The sequence below is a fragment of the Arachis ipaensis genome, chromosome B8 (assembly GCF_059453495.1).
Source record: "Arachis ipaensis isolate K30076 ecotype BB chromosome B8, ASM5945349v1, whole genome shotgun sequence".
NCBI lineage: Eukaryota > Viridiplantae > Streptophyta > Magnoliopsida > Fabales > Fabaceae > Arachis > Arachis ipaensis.
Window position 1 is genome coordinate 22,387,070 of NC_142443.1, and position 17,346 is coordinate 22,404,415.

The 17,346-nt window shown below is 37.2% G+C and overlaps 1 pseudogene; it reads right to left on the reverse strand.

Annotated features, from left to right (window-relative positions):
* Positions 1 to 11,859: 11,859 nt before the first annotated feature.
* LOC148547432 (uncharacterized) lies at positions 11,860 to 13,746 on the reverse strand (annotated as a pseudogene).
* Positions 13,747 to 17,346: the final 3,600 nt, after the last annotated feature.

Below are 17,346 nucleotides of genomic sequence, written 5' to 3' on the forward strand. Positions count from 1 at the left end.
CAAAGCAAAAAGAAGAGTGTGCTTAAGAATCCTGGACACCTCTAATTGGGACTTTAGCAAAGCTGAGTCACAATCTGAAAAGGTTCATCCAATTATGTGTCTGTGGCATTTATGTATCTGGGGGTAATACTGGAAAACAAAGTGCTTAGGGCCACGGCCAAGACTCATAAAGTAGCTGTGTTCAAGAATCAACATACTGAACTAGGAGAATCAATAACACTATCTGAGTTCTAAGTTCCTATAGATGCCAATCATTCTGAGCTTCAATGGATAAAGTGAGATGCCAAAACTGTTCGGAAGCAAAAAGCTACTAGTCCCGCTCATCTAATTAGAATCTGAGCTTCACTCAAAAACTCTGAGATATTATTTCCTCTTGACTTATTTGTATTCTATTTTATTTGTCTAGTTGCTTGGGGATAAGTAACAGTTTAAGTTTGGTGTTGTGATGAGTGGATATTTTATACGCTTTTTGGGGTTAATTTCATGTAGTTTTTAGTATGTTTTAGTTAGTTTTTAGTATATTTTCATTAGTTTCTAGGCAAAATTCATATTTCTAGACTTTACTATGAGTTTGTGTGTTTTTCTATAATTTCAGGTATTTTCTGGCTGAAATTGAGGGAGCTGAGCAAAAATCTGATTCAGGCTGAAAAAGGACTGCTGATGCTGTTGGATTCTGACCTCTCTGCACTCGGAATGGATTTTCTGGAGTTACAGGAGTCCAAACGATGCGCTCTCAATTGCGTTGGAAAGTAGACATCCAGGGATTTCCAGAAATATATAATAGTCCATACTTTGCTCAAGGATAGACGACGTAAACTGGCGTTCAACGCCAGTTCCATGTTGCAGTCTAGCGTTAAACGCCAGAAACAGGTTACAAGTTGGAGTTAAACGTCCAAAACAGGTTACAACCTGGCGTTTAACTCCAAAAACAGCCTTAGCACATGTAAAGTTTAAGTCTCAGTCCCAGCACACACCAAGTGGGCCCCAGAAGTGGATTTCTGCACTATCTATCATAGTTTACTCATTTTCTGTAAACCTAGGTTACTAGTTTAGTATTTAAACAACTTTTAGAGATTTACTTTGTACCTCATGACATTTTAGATATGAACTTTGTACTCTTTGACGGCATGAGTCTCTAAACTCCATTGTTGGGGGTGAGGAGCTCTGCTGTGTCTCGATGAATTAATGCAATTATTTCTGTTTTCTATTCAAACACGCTTGTTTCTATCTAAGATGTTCATTCGCAATTCAATATGATGGATGTGATGATTCGTGACACTCATAATCATCCTCAACCTATGAATGCGTGCCTGACAACCACCTCCGTTCTACTTTCGATTGAATGAATATCTCTTGGATTCCTTAATCAGAATCTTCGTGGTATAAGCTAGAATCTATTGGCAGCATTCTTGAGAATCTGGAAAGTTTAAACCTTGTCTGTGGTATTCTGAGTAGGATTCAGGGATTGAATGACTATGACAAGCTTCAAACTCACAAGGGTTGAGCGTAGTGACAGACGCAAAAGGACCAATGGATCCTATTCCAGCATGAGTGAGAACCGACAGATGATTGGCCGTGCGGTGACAGCGCACCTGGACCATTTTCACTGAGAGGACGGATGGTAGCCATTGACAACGGTGATCCACCAACATACAACTTGCCATAGGAGGAACCTTGCGTGCATGAAGAAGAAGACAGGGGGAAAGCAGAGATTCAGAAGACAAAGCATTTCCAAAACTCCAACATATTCTCCATTACTGCAGAACAAGTATTTATTTCATGCTCTTTTATTTTTTGCAATTCAAACTGATAAATATAATTGATATCCTGACTAAGAGTTACAAGATAACCATAGATTGCTTTAAGCCAACAATCTCCGTGGGATTCGACCCTTACTCACGTAAGGTATTACTTGGACGACCCAGTGCACTTGCTAGTTAGTGGTACGAGTTGTGAAAAGTGTGATTCACAATTTGTGCACCAAAGCATCACTATCCTCTTCCATTCATTGATCAAATGCTGGATCGCCTGTCAGGTAAATCACATTATTGCTTTTTAGATGGTTACACAGGCTATTTCCAGATTCATATAGCTCCTGAGGATCAAGAAAAGACCACTTTTACATGTCCCTTTGGGACTTATGCTTACAAGAGAATGCCCTTTGGCTTGTGCAATGCACCAGCTACTTTCCAAAGGTGCATGATGAGTCTTTTCTCCGATCTTCTTGAGGATTGTATGGAGGTTTTTATGGACGATTTTAGTGTTTATGGTGATTCTTTGAGCCTTTGCTTGGATAGTTTATCTAGAGTGTTAGATAGATGTGTCAATACAAACCTTGTATTGAATTTTGAAAAATGTCACTTTATGGTTAAACAAGGGATTGTACTAGGACATTTTGTATCTAATAATGGCATTTCTGTAGACCCAGCAAAGGTGGATGTTATTTCTAATTTACCTTACCCCTCATCTGTGAGGGAAGTCCATTCGTTCCTTGGCCATACAGGTTTTTACAGGAGATTCATTAAGGACTTCAGTAAGGTAGCACTTCCCTTATCCAGACTACTGCAGAAAGATATTGAGTTCGAGTTCAGTGAGGATTGCAAACAAGCGTTTGATAAGCTGAAGACCACCCTGACTCACGCTCCAATTATGAGAGGACCAGATTGGAGCCAGCCGTTTGAAATCATGTGCGATGCTTCCAACCATGCAGTGGGAGCAGCGCTGGCTCAGCGTGAAGGTAAGGATCCTTTTGTCATTGCTTATGCGTCTAAGACTTTAGACACTGCTCAGTCCAATTACACTACTACTGAGAAAGAGCTTCTTGCTATTGTTTTTGCTCTAGATAAATTCTGAGCTTATTTACTTGGTACTAGAGTAGTAGTGTATTCAGACCACGCAGCTCTAAAGTATCTATTAGCTAAAAAGGAATCCAAACCAAGGCTTATACGTTGGATACTGCTATTACAAGAATTTGATTTGGAAATTAAGGATAGGAGTGGTAACCAGAATCTAGTGGCAGACCACTTGAGTCGCCTTGAGCACATTAAGGATGATTCTACTCCTATAGATGTTAATTTCTCATTTGATAACCTGCAAGCAGTATCTGAGGTAGTCCCTTGGTATGCACCTGTAGCTAATTAAGCCGCACCTTTCCTCCAAACTTTTCTAAGCATCAAAGAGACAAGCTGAAAAGTGAGTCTAAATATTATATATGGGATGACCCATATTTATGAAGATGTGGCGCCGATCAGGTAATTAGACGGTGTGTGCCTCAATCAGAATTCCAGTCCATTTTAGAGGCCTGTCACTCATCTGAGAGTGGAGGACATTTTGGCCCTCAAAGAACAGCTAGAAAAATCTTAGACTGTGGATTCTAGTGGCCTACTCTTTTTAGAGACGCTGCTGAATTTTGTAAATCTTGTTTTCCATGCCAAAAATTTTGTAATATATCCAAGAAGGATGAGATGCCTCAACAAATTATGCTTTTCTGTGAAATTTTTGATGTTTGGGGCATTGACTTCATGGGTCCATTCCCAAATTCTAATGGTTATTTTTATATATTGTTAGCTGTGGATTACGTTTCCAAATGGGTGGAAGCAATTCCTACCCGCACTGATGATTCTAACACTGTTGTTTCCTTTGTGAGAAACCACATTATTTATCACTTTGGATCACCACGAGCAATCGTGAGCGATCAAGGCACCCATTTTTGTAACAGGAGACTAACAGGATTAATGAAGAAGCATGGGATAGTTCATAAGGTTGCAACAGCCTACCATCCTTAGACTAATGGGCAAGCCGAGGTGTCAAACAGAGAGATAAAGCGTATCTTACAGAAGATAGTCAAACCTCATAGAAGAGACTGGAGCACCAGGCTACAAGATGCACTCTGGGCATATAGAACAGCATACAAAACACCCATTGGGATGAGTCCTTTCCACTTGGTTTATGGAAAAGCTTGTCATCTCCCAGTTGAAGTAGAGCACAAAGCCTTTTGGGCAGTAAAGGAGGGCAACATGGGAATTGAGAAAGCCGGAGCTGAAAGGAAGTTGCAACTGCAAGAACTGGAAAGCCTTTGCCTAGAAGCTTATGAGAACTCATGACTATACAAGGAAAAAATAAAGGCTGTACATGATCAACACATCAAGAGAAAAGAGTTCCAACCTGGGGATTTAGTCCTCCTTTACAAATCTCGACTGAGGCTCATGCCAGGCAAGTTGAGATCAAGATGGGAAGGTCCATACAGAGTAGAGAAAGCCGAACCGTACGGAGTTTTTCACCTAAGTCACCCTTCAAGATCTGAACTTATCAAAGTTAATGGACAACATTTAAAGCTGTACCATGGAGAGAGGATGAATAAAAACAAGGAGCTCGAGATCTTCCTCTTGGAAGATCCCCACATAGCCGAAAACTGAGCTAGTGGAGCGTCCAACTTACGGACGTTAAAGCAAAGTGCTAGGTGGGAGACAACCCACCATGGTATGATCGTTCTTTTCTTTATTCTTAGTTTTCCTATTCAATAACTCTTTTCTTTCTTAGTACATTTCGTTCATCTGCATTTAAATACTTTTAATTAAAAAAAAAATCACGCGACGCGACCGCATCATCGACGCGTCCGCGTCGCAGGTGGATCAAAGAGTATAAGGAAGCGAACAGAGAGTCACGCAGGAGCGTGGCTGGAGGCGTGCCTTTGGCACAAATCACCCCACGCGACCGCGTCACTGACGTGTCCGCGTCAAGTGGGAACAATGGCCTCCCACGCGATCGCGTCACTCACGCGGCCGCGTGCCCTGGAATTCGACGTAAAAATGGTGCACGACCGAAAGTTGTGCTAGAGTGGTGCTGGATTAGTGCTGAACACACAAATTCCTCCCACGCGGACGCATGGCTCACGCGTCCACGTCATGTCCTTTTAATGCCCACTCACGCGATCGCATGACCCACGCGATCGCGTCACCCAAGATTTGGCAAAAATAAAATTTCGAACAAAGAGTTGTGCGAGCGCGAGGCTGCCCTCGCGCCAGTAGCTTAAAACGGGTCACGCGACCGCGTGACCGACGCGACCGCGTCAATCAGTATAAACGCAATTCGCGCGAACGCGTCACCCATGCGGCTGCGTCGCTTGCGCCGCACAGCTTACCCTAAATTGCCAAAATATCTTATCTTTCTCTTCCCCAAATCCTATTTTCTCTTTTCCCTCCTTATTTCTTCCTTCTCCCTTCTTCCTTCTTTCTCACTTTCTTCTCTCTCTCTCTCTCTCATCCCCATTAACAAGGTTTTCTTTTCTTCTTCCCTCCTTACTTTTCTATTATTCTTCTTATTTTTGTATGTTATCTTCTTTTCTTTTCTTTTTACTTTCATTATCCACATTTTCTTTTTCTTTCTTTTTCCTTTTTACTTGGTGTTAGAAATTTATTTGAGTCATTATTTCTCATTATATGCTTGTGGATTGTTGCAAAATTGTTTGGCAATTATATATTATTTTTTTTCAAAGGGTTGCTTGCATGTTCACCTTAATACTTTCTATACCTTATTTACCATGCATGCTATGTGTTTGTGAAAACGCCCATATGGCATTATGCACTTTTCTACGTTATTCTACTCTAATATTCAATGCTTGCTTTTCACAAATTCCCTTTTACTATTGTATTAATTGAATTTAATTGTCAATACAAACGTGATGGTTTGTTACAAGTGATGCTTGATCTATGCTACTCATGCCTTTGCCAGCATGCCAATAAACATCTTGCATCTACTTACCCAAACATGCACTTGCTTTATTCCCTTTGATGACCTTTTCACATGTAGTCATGACCATGTGTTAACGACATCCTCTTTACCGTGCATTGTTTATCACTTATACAACCCTCTTCCTTGCTCTATCTCTTTGAATTTAATTTACTTTCTTTTCTCCATTTTCAGGATGGCCACCAAGAAAGGAAAAGAGAAAGCTACTCCCAAACCACCAGCAAGAAGAGGAACAAAGAGAGCACTAGTGGCAGAGCCTTCTTCAACTGCAGTCAAGCCCTCAACAAAAAGGATTAAGAGGATCATAAAGGTTGATGAAAAGGAGAAAGCCTTCCCAGCAAAGGACATTGCGCGATTTCCCAATCGCTACTGTGAGCAGATGTTCCCTATCCTGGCAGAACGAAGCTACAACAACGAATACCTTCTTATCCTCCCACCCAATATTGCTACCTTTGTTGAGCCGCAACTTGAACGAAGACAATAGGGTTTCCTACAGAGACAGCCAAAGCAGGTCAATCTTTCTTGGGTAGTCAAGTTCTACTCCAACTTCCACCTGCCAACCCTGCAGTCTATCTTTGTCCGTCAGAAGCAAGTCCCCGTTACAGAAGAGGCCATTCAACAAGCTCTAGGTCTTCCCCTTGTTCCAGAAGAAATGGACGCCTTTCAAGAAGCCGCACTCAAGCGCCAGATGTACCAATTTGACTGGGACGCCGTTCTCAGAGTTATCGCACTACCTGGCAGCCGTTGGATCTACGGATACCATCGTACCCACCCTAAGGGCATATTGGCTTCAGCACTCACCTTGGAGGCTCGCGTATGGGCACAGATCATGTTCCATTACGTCTTTCCGAGCACTCACGAGTCCTCCTTCACTGCGGACATAGCCGTTCTACTATGGTGCATCCTTACAGACCAACCTCTGAACCTACCAAGACACATCCGGAATGCCATGGGACACGTACAAATTGCGGGCAACTTACCTTTTCCCGCCTTGGTCTCAGATCTTGTCTCAGCGGCCGGAGTCTCTTACAGAGCTGGGGACACCAAAGCCATGCTCCCACGTGATGATCAGTATGTCCCTAACGGGAAATACATCAGACCTCCAGCAGCCACTACAAGCCATCCTACTGCACCGGTTGAAGACATTCATTCTTCAACACCACAAGCACCTACAACAGACCAACTGCTCCATCAGATACTCGAACGGTTGGATCGGCAAGAACAGAAAGCGAAGTTAAGAGAGCGCCGTAACGAGCGCCGGTTCAAACACCTCAGGGAGCTACTTAGAGGAAATTGCAGAGACTTAGACACCCCGGACTCCACTTCCTTTACCAGCACAAGGAGCCATGATGGTCCCGACTATGGAGATACTGCTACCAGCCCATCCCTGTTCCTGACAGATGGCACCGAGGACGGTGCAAAGCCTTAAGTGTGGGGAGGTCGGTCAGTACCTGACTTTCGGAGGTAATTTCTCTTCTCTAACACCAATAAATTAGAATATTTAGTTAGATTTTTCTTTTTTTTTATAGAATAGGATAAATTGCATAGTAATAAATTAGTTGCATGCATGTTCTACTTGATTGAAAAGACAATAAGTTTCTTCTAAGACTTTAATTTTGGAACAAAATTTCACTAATTTTAATTAAAACTTTTATGTTAAAATTGCTTGAAGTTGTATTTGGAACATGATTTTTGAGCTAAAGAACACACAACCTGTGAAGATTTGAGGCTTTATGCATGGTTACATTATTTAACCATAATTATTTTATTCTTGTGTGTTTACTTCTCTATGATTGTAATCTATATTTTGTTTCATCTTATATGTCTAATGTTTATTATATTTATATGCTTGCATATGATTGATGCCATTATTTATTTAAACTCACTTATCCAAATTAAGCCTACCCTTTCAATTACCTTTGTTAACCACTTTGAGCCTTTAAATCCCATTTGTTCTATATTTTACCACATTACTAGCCTTAAGCGGAAAAACAATTATATATCCCAAATTGAATCTTTGGTTAGTTTAAGATAGAATAATGTGTGTGCTAATTAAATATGGGAAATTGTGGGAACAAAAGATATTAAGGAAATGTGTCATGATAATACAATGGGAATTTGGATACCTACTCATGTGAAACTATAAGAATTAAAAATCTATGTGCATTGATAAGCTATGTTTATTTTTATGTTTATAATAAAAAAATAATATTCAATAAATAAGGGATAAAATTACCCCAATGCTAAGTTAAGGATTCAAAGATCAATGCATATATGATAAAATTATATAAAAAAAAAGTTGATACATGAGTATGGAATGCGAAAGGGAATTCTGGGTAGCTAGGTATGAATTCTAAGGCTATATAAAATATATAGGTTGGGTTAAAGCTTGGGTTAATTAAAGATTCAATTTATAAGCTCACTCAACCATATATGTATCCTTACCCTTACCTTGGCCCCATTACAACCTTGAAAAGACCTCATGATGTTTGTATTGGTATATTAAATGTTGTTGATTGGTTAGGAGAAGAACAAAAATTAGGGAGCATGATTAGAGAAGGATAGAGTGATTACCCTATACACTAGAGAGACTAGAGTGTACATAGGGGTGTTCGTGGTGCGGTTTGGTTCAGTTTTAAGGGAAAAAGTCATCTGATCCGAACGCTTAATTTATGCGCGGTTTTTTAGAAATCCGATCCGATTCGATTACAAGCGGTTTGGATCGGTTTGCATTTGCAGTTTTTTAAATAAAAAAATTAAATACATATAACAAGTCTCAACATCAAATTTTAAATAATCAACAATGACATAACAAGTCTTAACAATATTTTAAAAAACTAACGATAACATAACAATAGAAATAAAATTATAGGTTAGTTAAAATAAATAAATAAATAACATTTTCAACATAAAATATTTATTAAATAATAATAATACATAAATAATAGAAAAATGTATAACAAATTGAACATACTATAAGTATAATTGTAAATATAATAATAAAATAATAATATTATAGCACATTGTGCGGTTTGGATTGGATTGGATCGGTTATGAAAAGTAGATCCGAAATCCGATCCAATCTAGCGGTTTGCAAAAAATAGAATCCAATCAAATCCGAATTAGTGCGGTTTTAATCGGTTTTCGGTTTTAATCGGATTGGATAAGCGGTTTAATTTGGATCGGTTTGGATTTGAGCACCCCTAAGTGTACATACATCATCAGTGAGGGTTCAATGCTTGAAATTCTATGTTCCCTGCTTTCATGAGCTATCTTCTTGTACTTTTATCTGTTCTTACTGTATAAGAATTGAATTAGTGGAATTTGATTTGTAATTGTTTTGAAGAGCTTATTTACTTTTGATCAAGTGGGCAAGAATCATATAGTTGCATTCCTATATATAGGTTACATTGCATTGCATGAGTTTTTACATGTTCCTGCTCATTTATTTTATCTCCTTCAACTAAGCATGAGGACATGCTAATGTTTAAGTGTGGGGAGGTTGATAAACCACTATTTTATGATTTATATTGTGTTTAATTGTGTGGTTTTATCATGATCTTTACCCACTTATTCATTAATTTAGCATGCATTTATATTTCCTTCCTAAAATTATTACATGATTGAAAACTTGCTTCCTAGAGACTTTTAATTATGTATTTTAATTCTCCTTTATTCCATTCGATGCCGTGATCTGTGTGTTAAGTGTTTCAAGCTTTATAGGACATGAATGAGTTGGAGATTAGAAAGGAAGCTTGCAAAAATGCAAGGAACACAAGAAATTGAGGAGATGACCAGCGAGAAGTGACGCGGTCGCATGGCTCACGCGACCGTGCGAAAGAGAAGAAATCGCAGTGACGCGGCCGCATGGCTCACGCGACCGCGCGGATTGGAATAGCACAAGTAACGCAGAGGCGTGGACGACGCGCACGCGTGGCAAGGCAAAACGCGGAATGACGCGTCCGCATGAATGACACGATCGCGTGACGTGCGCGATCTGCATAATCTGCAGAATTCGCTGGGGACGATTTTGGGCCCTGTTTTGACCCAGTTTTCGGTCTAGAAAAGCAGACTAGAGCCAGAGAACATGCAGAAACCGAGGACAACATTCATTCTACACAATTTTAGTTTTTAGATCTAGTTTTACTCATCCTCTAGGTTTTCTCTCTACACATTCATAGTTCTTAGGATTTTATTTCTATTGCTTTTTGCATTGGGATATTGAGAAGAGTTATTACCTCATCAAGACTTCGTCATTCTAGTTCGTTTTCTTTACTTGGCTCTTACTCTTCCATGTCCTTTAATTTACTTAATTTTACTATTGGATTATTTTTAGAATTTATTAATACAAGGATTACTTTTATTTTAATTGATTTTGTTTATTTTTATTTATCATGTCTTTCTTTAATTTCCTTTCCTATGTTATGAATTCTACATTCACAATGAGCGAGTAGTTCCCTAACTTGATGGGGAGTTGATTGAAAGGAACCCTTGAGTTGGAATACTTAAAAAAATTGTAATTGGGTTTATTGTTGAATTGCCCTCTAGTCACTGACTCCAATACCTTTTAACTGAGTGGGTTGGAACTTGTGAATAGAAGTAGCATTCCAACTTGTTTGACTTTTCCTTACCTAGTAAGGGATAACTAAACAAGACAACCTTCAATTGTCAATTAATCTTGAGAGTACTCCAACAAGAATAGAGATTCCAGCTAATCTACTCCCAGTCAAGGCTTTTATTTAAATTATTTAAATTCTCCAATTTAATTTCCTGTTTAATCGATTCAAACCCTTTTTGAAAAACATCCGATTAATAAAATAGCACACCTTTCTGCAACTCGTTGGGAGACGACCTGGGATTTATACTCCCAGTATTTTAATTTTAATTTTTGTGACACCCTTCTAAATTGATAAGCGGATTTCTGGTTGGTTAAGAACTATACTTGCAATGCATATCTTATAACAATTCTTAACTCGCCAATTTTCGCCACGTCAACGGACAAGACTGATATGACGCCCATATGTCCATTACGGAGTGATGTGTCCGTTACGGTATCAATGTGTCATGCACACAGAAGGTTGGAGGATAACTAGGTCTTTGTGCTTCGAAAACGACGACATTCTTTGAGGTGCCCTAACTCTTTAAATTGGTGCTAGACGCTATTGCAACCTTATGGTTAGGGGATTTTTGTGTTTAGAGCTCTGTTCTATGGCCAGTGAAGGAGGTTCTTCGAGCACGCAACGAGTCCGATTGCCATCTGACAATCGTTGCGTGGAAGGTATAGACGAGAAGGACGGCATTGCTTTGATGTGCAAATGTGGAGTGTATGCTATATTGTACAAGTCCATGATGCCAACTAACCTCAACCGATTGTTTCTTGGGTGCCCTTTCTTCAAGGTAAGATGGTTATGTGATGCTTGAAGCAGGTTTATGTATTTAATTGAATTTTGATTTTCTTTTTAAACTTGTAGTTAAAAAATTCATCCCACAGCAAGTTCTTTGTCTGGCTTGATGATCATGTTGCAAAAATTGGGCACAGAGATGTCAATTTGTAATAATGAGGTTGATGACATAGATGAGTACTTGTGCAAGAATAAAGTAGAACAGAGACTGGTTAAGTTGGAGAGGAAGCTTGCTTATTTAGAGAGGAAGAAAAAACTTAATCTGTTGGTTATTCTTGTGTGTTTGTTAGTAACTTGTGTTGATGTTGTTGTATTTAAGTCTTGAAAAATAGACAACCAACAAAGCTGTGCATTGTTATTTTGATGAACTATGGCTGGAGTTGACAGAATATAGTTATATTTATCCTTTGATAAATGATAATATTTTGTTGCTGGTATATCATGTGTTTAAATGGCTGTATATAGTATCTTGTTGATGGTCTAAATATGTAAAATTCATTAAATATTTTTGTTCATTAAACATTGAAACATAAGATATGATAAATTTGAAAGATTACAATCCTAACAAAATAACATAGCATAACAACAATAGGTCACCACATGACCACCAAAAGTTTGCCAAAAAGATAGTAGGATGCATAATGCAAAAAAAAAAGGGCTTAATCTCAAGTTTCACATCAACTACAACTGACTTCCTAAAATATCTTCATCATTTCTTGGATTTTTTTACTCCTGGGATGAGGATGAACTTAAATATTCTTTGAGTTTTAGTATTTGCTGCAGCCAAAGTCTCCTCAGATGGTCCTCCACTAACTTTAACATTTGGTTGTTGTGGTGCTGGAACATGTTGTTTGCCAATAGCCTTCCTCCTAATTGGTTGCTTTGGTCTGAAGGTACTGTTGGCTGGCCTTGTTGGAATTTGGACTAGAGGTTTGAATGGTACTTGGCCTTGCCTTGTAGGGACTGCAGAAATAGGCATAGATGAGACTTCTGGAGCAGGCTCTTGTTGGGTCACATTTGGAATTGTGCTAGCCTGTAAATGGATATGCAGTTTCTTGAGATATACAGTCAGTTAGTACAAGATAAGTTCAACATAATTTCTCAAATAGATATGCATTTTTCATTATTTATCCCAATAGAAGGCTGGCCAGTGGGATTCTGATCAAAACAGGTCTGGTTGGTTGTCTCAGCTACATTTTGCTCTTCACAATGAAACACCATATGTTATGTTGATGTAATAAATTAAATGTGACAATGAAGTCCTCAAGTAAAGCAAAAAAAAAAAAAAAAAAAACAATTTGGTCCCTTGAAAAAGTTAAAATAGATAACTAAATCCTTCAATTTGTTATTGGGGGGACAGAAAGATCCTTCAATTTGGTCATCTTTTTCTCCACCTTTTTGCTAATCCAGTGTTGGTTAGCTATATTGCTTCTTAGGTCCCTTGCACATGTATGATCATTCCTATATATTTTCACCTGGAAGCACTGCAATTGTTTATTGTAGGAGAGATGGGCAATCCAAGGACAATCTTCACCCTTGCAGCCAACTCTAACCCTTTTTCTGTCATTTTTTGTCCAGACCAACTCCCTCCCTTCAGCAATTAACGAATCATTCACAAACTCTTTGAACCTCTCAATTGTAACAAATCTTGTGTCAAGCTCAAACTTCTCTTCTCCAAATCCATACTGTTCATCAAACTCAGGCCAATGTTGTTTGTTTCCTTCATCTTTCGATAAGATAGGGGTATGCAGATCCTCAGATTCATACTCATATATAATGTCCTCATCCTCTGTGTCTACATCACTGACCTAATATGCAATTGTTGGCCTCATGTTGGATTTCCTAGTAGGCCTAGCTCTATTGGTCTGTCTTGTAGGCCCACTTATGTTGGGCTGTTTAAAAGGCCCATCCATCTTTGACAAACCTTCTCCAAATGAGCCACCCTTTTTGCTTTAATCCTCTGCCTTTTAGACACATGTGTGGCTTGTTTTTTTGGCTTTTTTGGGCTCAATGTTTTTCCTCGACGATGGAGACACTTGTTTCCTCTTTCCTTTGGCAGCTATAACACTACTACTACCATCATCATCTTCACCACTCTCACTCTCACTTTCATAACTGGGAGATGGTGGTTTATACAGCTCATCTTCCACATTGTCATCACTATCATGATTAGTAGATGAGTCATCTAACATCTCCAACTCATTTGGATCCATTTCTTCCTCAACCTCAGCATTTTTCTTACAAGCACCATCTGCGATTTCAGGATCATCAACAAGATGATCGAAAAAAATATAGAACTCATGAGTGTCTTTGTTCCTCAACTTAGCCTATCGCATTTGGTTGATCCCTACATCCCCCCTCAGTACATGCATCCCCGACTCTATATCCTTGTTTTTCGGATAATACCAGTAAGCCTCCTTATATGATTGATATCCAATCATTTGAACAACGTGATCAAATCTCCAAAATTGACAAAATCCAAGTCCAGGGGTGAAAATCTCTCAACTTGACCATGAAGATAGACTAACTCACCGGTTGGTGCCTTTGAAAAGTAACCCCCATGATGAAAAGCAAGAACACTAAATACATCATCCATCTGTAACATTTTTTAACACACAACACAAAATCATACATTATTAACAATGATCCAAATTTTTCAATCGGGTAAGTACTAAACATTACCCTAGACCTCACTAACCCCGAACAATTAATTAGCTACTACCCTCACTTACAGTCCCTATAAACCCCATCCTAGGACATGCATAACAAATAAAAGGCAGGAGTACAACAATTTTCAACAACAATGTACTTATTACTCTCCACGACGGACGCAGTTACAACAATGGAGTTTCGCTGGAGCTGCTTCACAGAACACCAACGATGACACAATGAAGATGAAGTGTTGTATTTTTTAGAGGAAAAATGTCAGTGCTAGGGTTTACTGTAATTTTTTATGACTGATATGGGCATCCTTGGTATATTTGATATGAAGCATTGAACTACATTTTTTGAAACGTCGTTGTTTTAGAGCATAAGGACCTATCTGTCCCATAATTTTCTATAACGAACCACGTAAGCCCCGTTAACAACACTTTACGACACGTACACACACTCCATACAACATAAACGCCACCTAATTTGACTCCGTTATGTTTGGCCAACCCGATTGAACGGAAGCACCCATATGTCAAGCGTTTTGAAAGATTAGGGATGTTTTTGTATTTTCCAATCTTTAGCGAGTAAAATGTCCACGAATGAAAAGCTCAGTGACCTATTTGTCATTTTTCCTTTTTTTTAATTAATTTTATCCTCAAGGTTAGAAATTATTTTAAAATCATCCTTTTCACCCAAAACATTAATTTACAGATGATTTTACCCTTTAAAAGTTACCATCTTTCCCCTCCCCACTAACCACCCCATCATCATCATCATCTGCTCATCACCTTACCCTCTCTCTCTCTCTCTCTCTCTCTCTCTCTCTCTCTCTCTCTCTCTCTCTCTCCTTCCTTCCATTTTCTGAGCTCGTCACCACAACCAGAGTCTGCAACTCCGTCGCCCTCGTTGTCGTCACCGGAGACCGTGACCAGAGTCCATTAACTCTGCCAACTCCTCTCTCTCTCTCTCTCTCTCTCTCTCTCTCTCCCTCTCTCCCTCTCTCCCTCTCTCCCTCTCTCCCTCCCCTTCTGTGTTTTTCTTCTCTCTCTATTTTGCTTCTTTGAAAACGGCAATGACAGCGGCAGCTACATTGATTCTCTCAGATTTCTTAGAAGAATTCCCAACAATCTTCCAAGACCAGCTCCCTCATCACCTCAGCTTAAAGCTGAATCCTCCGTGCAGTACCCCTGGAAATCATCTCTTATTGTATCTCATGTTTTAAAGCTCACCTAAAATAGAAACCCCTAGAAAAGGGGATTCTTTTAGAATCAACATGCAACTTAAAATGAGAAGATAAACACAAACACATAAAAGGGAGCGTCATTGGATGAAGAAAAGAATGAAATAGGAAATTACAGTTTTGGGATTACAGATTCTGCATTGATTAAGTTATGGGAAGGGGAAGAAAATAAGAACAGGAAACTCACAGTGATGAAGGGCGTGGCTGAGTTGGGCCACGAAAGCGATAAAGGAAAGGTTGAGAGAGGTTATAATGACTGTTACAGGAGTGCTATCTTCAAAACTGCGGTGTCTCCTCCGCTATTTCAAAATCACACCGCAACTACAAATTTCTCCCTTTCTTAGTTCCATAGCATTTGCTTTTTATATGGATCTGTCACTATCTTCTTCATTTTTTCTCTTTGCTTCTGCTGTTGTTGTTGTTGTTGCTTTATGTGAAGAAGAAGATGATGGAGGTATAGTGGTGGTGAAGGATAGTGTTTGAGCTGAGAGAGAATGACTAGAAAATGGAGAAAATTAGACTAGGCTGGAAAAGATTTAAAAAAAAATAATTATAAGGATAAAATCGTCCGTACATTCATGTTTTGTGCGAAAAGGATTATTTTAAAATGATTTCTAATGTTGAGGATGATATTAATAAGAAAAAAAAGGTCGAGAACAATTTTGATTTTGACAAAAACGTTAAGGACGAAAAAAGTATTTAACCCAAAAAATTATGTAAAAAATGATATAAATCAAGAGATAGAATAATGAAAAAATCAAGACAGTACAATTAGTCGAAATAAAAGAGGTAAGCAACTTAATGTAAATGATTTAACAGTTGATCCTAATAATCAAGCACTACATTATGATTCTAAAGGAGAATGTTGGGGGATTGAAATTTCCGATTATTAATTTAAATTCTGACATCTTTTAAACCAAAATTTTATTCTGTTAATTGCCGGTGTAGCGCTATCTACAACAAATCTTGAACTTTTTAATTTGAGTATTTTTAAACTGATTTTTAACACTCATTATATATAAAATAAAAAATGTGAAACAAATAATAAGAGGATATATTGGACAACTATCATGGTATCATGGGTACATATGGAACAAATAATAAGAGGATATATTGGACAATTATCATGGTATCATGGGTATATATGGTGGAGAGTAGAACAAAGTTGTGTGCTTTAAAATAAGTGTTAGGTTTAGTTTTTAAAATTTGATTTAGTTTCTTTGTTTGAAATACCAAGCAAGAAATACCAAGCAAGAATTAACAATTATGATGATATTCGATTGATTTTTGGAAAACAACAATCTAAATGAATGTTAAAAAGATATGGAATGATAAATTAACAAATAGATTGATTAGTCATATTCAATGCAGAAAATCTTATGACGAGCAAATAAGTAAAATAACGGAAAAAAAAATAAATATAGGAAACCAAGAATTTTTTTTATATCCAAGACATTACTTGTTATTAGAACGTGTATATATGTTATATCTATTATCTATCCATTATATATTATTAAAATTAAAATTTTTTAATTAATCATAGTTGATGTGACATGTTTTTAAAAGTATCTTTCGATATATTTAATTTGATTCATTTAAATGTGTCATTTATTTATTTAATTGAAATAAATATCAAATTATTTAATATTTTTTTATCATATTAACTATAAATAATTAATTATATTAATTATTTTATTTGATTAAAATAAAGAAATTGATTTTATTTTAATTTATATTAATTTTTTATTTTATGTATTTTGATTAATAATTTTTAAGAATGTTATAATTATTTATTTAATTTAATTAAAATAAATATTAAATTATTTAATATTTTTTTGAACACATTAATTATAACTAATCAATTATATTAATTATTTTATTTGATTGAAATAAATAAATTTAATTTATTTTAATATGTATTAATTTTTTGTTTTATGTATTTTGATTAATAATTTTTAAAAGTATTATAACTTTGACATGACATATTTATAAGATATTTTTATTTAATTTAACTTATTTTATAAACTCTCAACAATTATAATTAATTTGTTATATCAATTTTTTAATTTAATTAATTCAGATATATGTTATTTGATTCAATTTATCGTCACGTTGCCATGCTCGAGTTTAGAATGTAACCTTTTGTAGAATTAGAATTATTGATTCTTGATGATTGACTCATCTATTTACTTAATATACTGAAATTGAGTTTTTTCCAAACTAATTAAAGTAAGGTGTTAATTCCTCATCAACTCTTTTTTCTCCAAAATAAAAGTACTATTCTCTCTTCTAAATTTATTT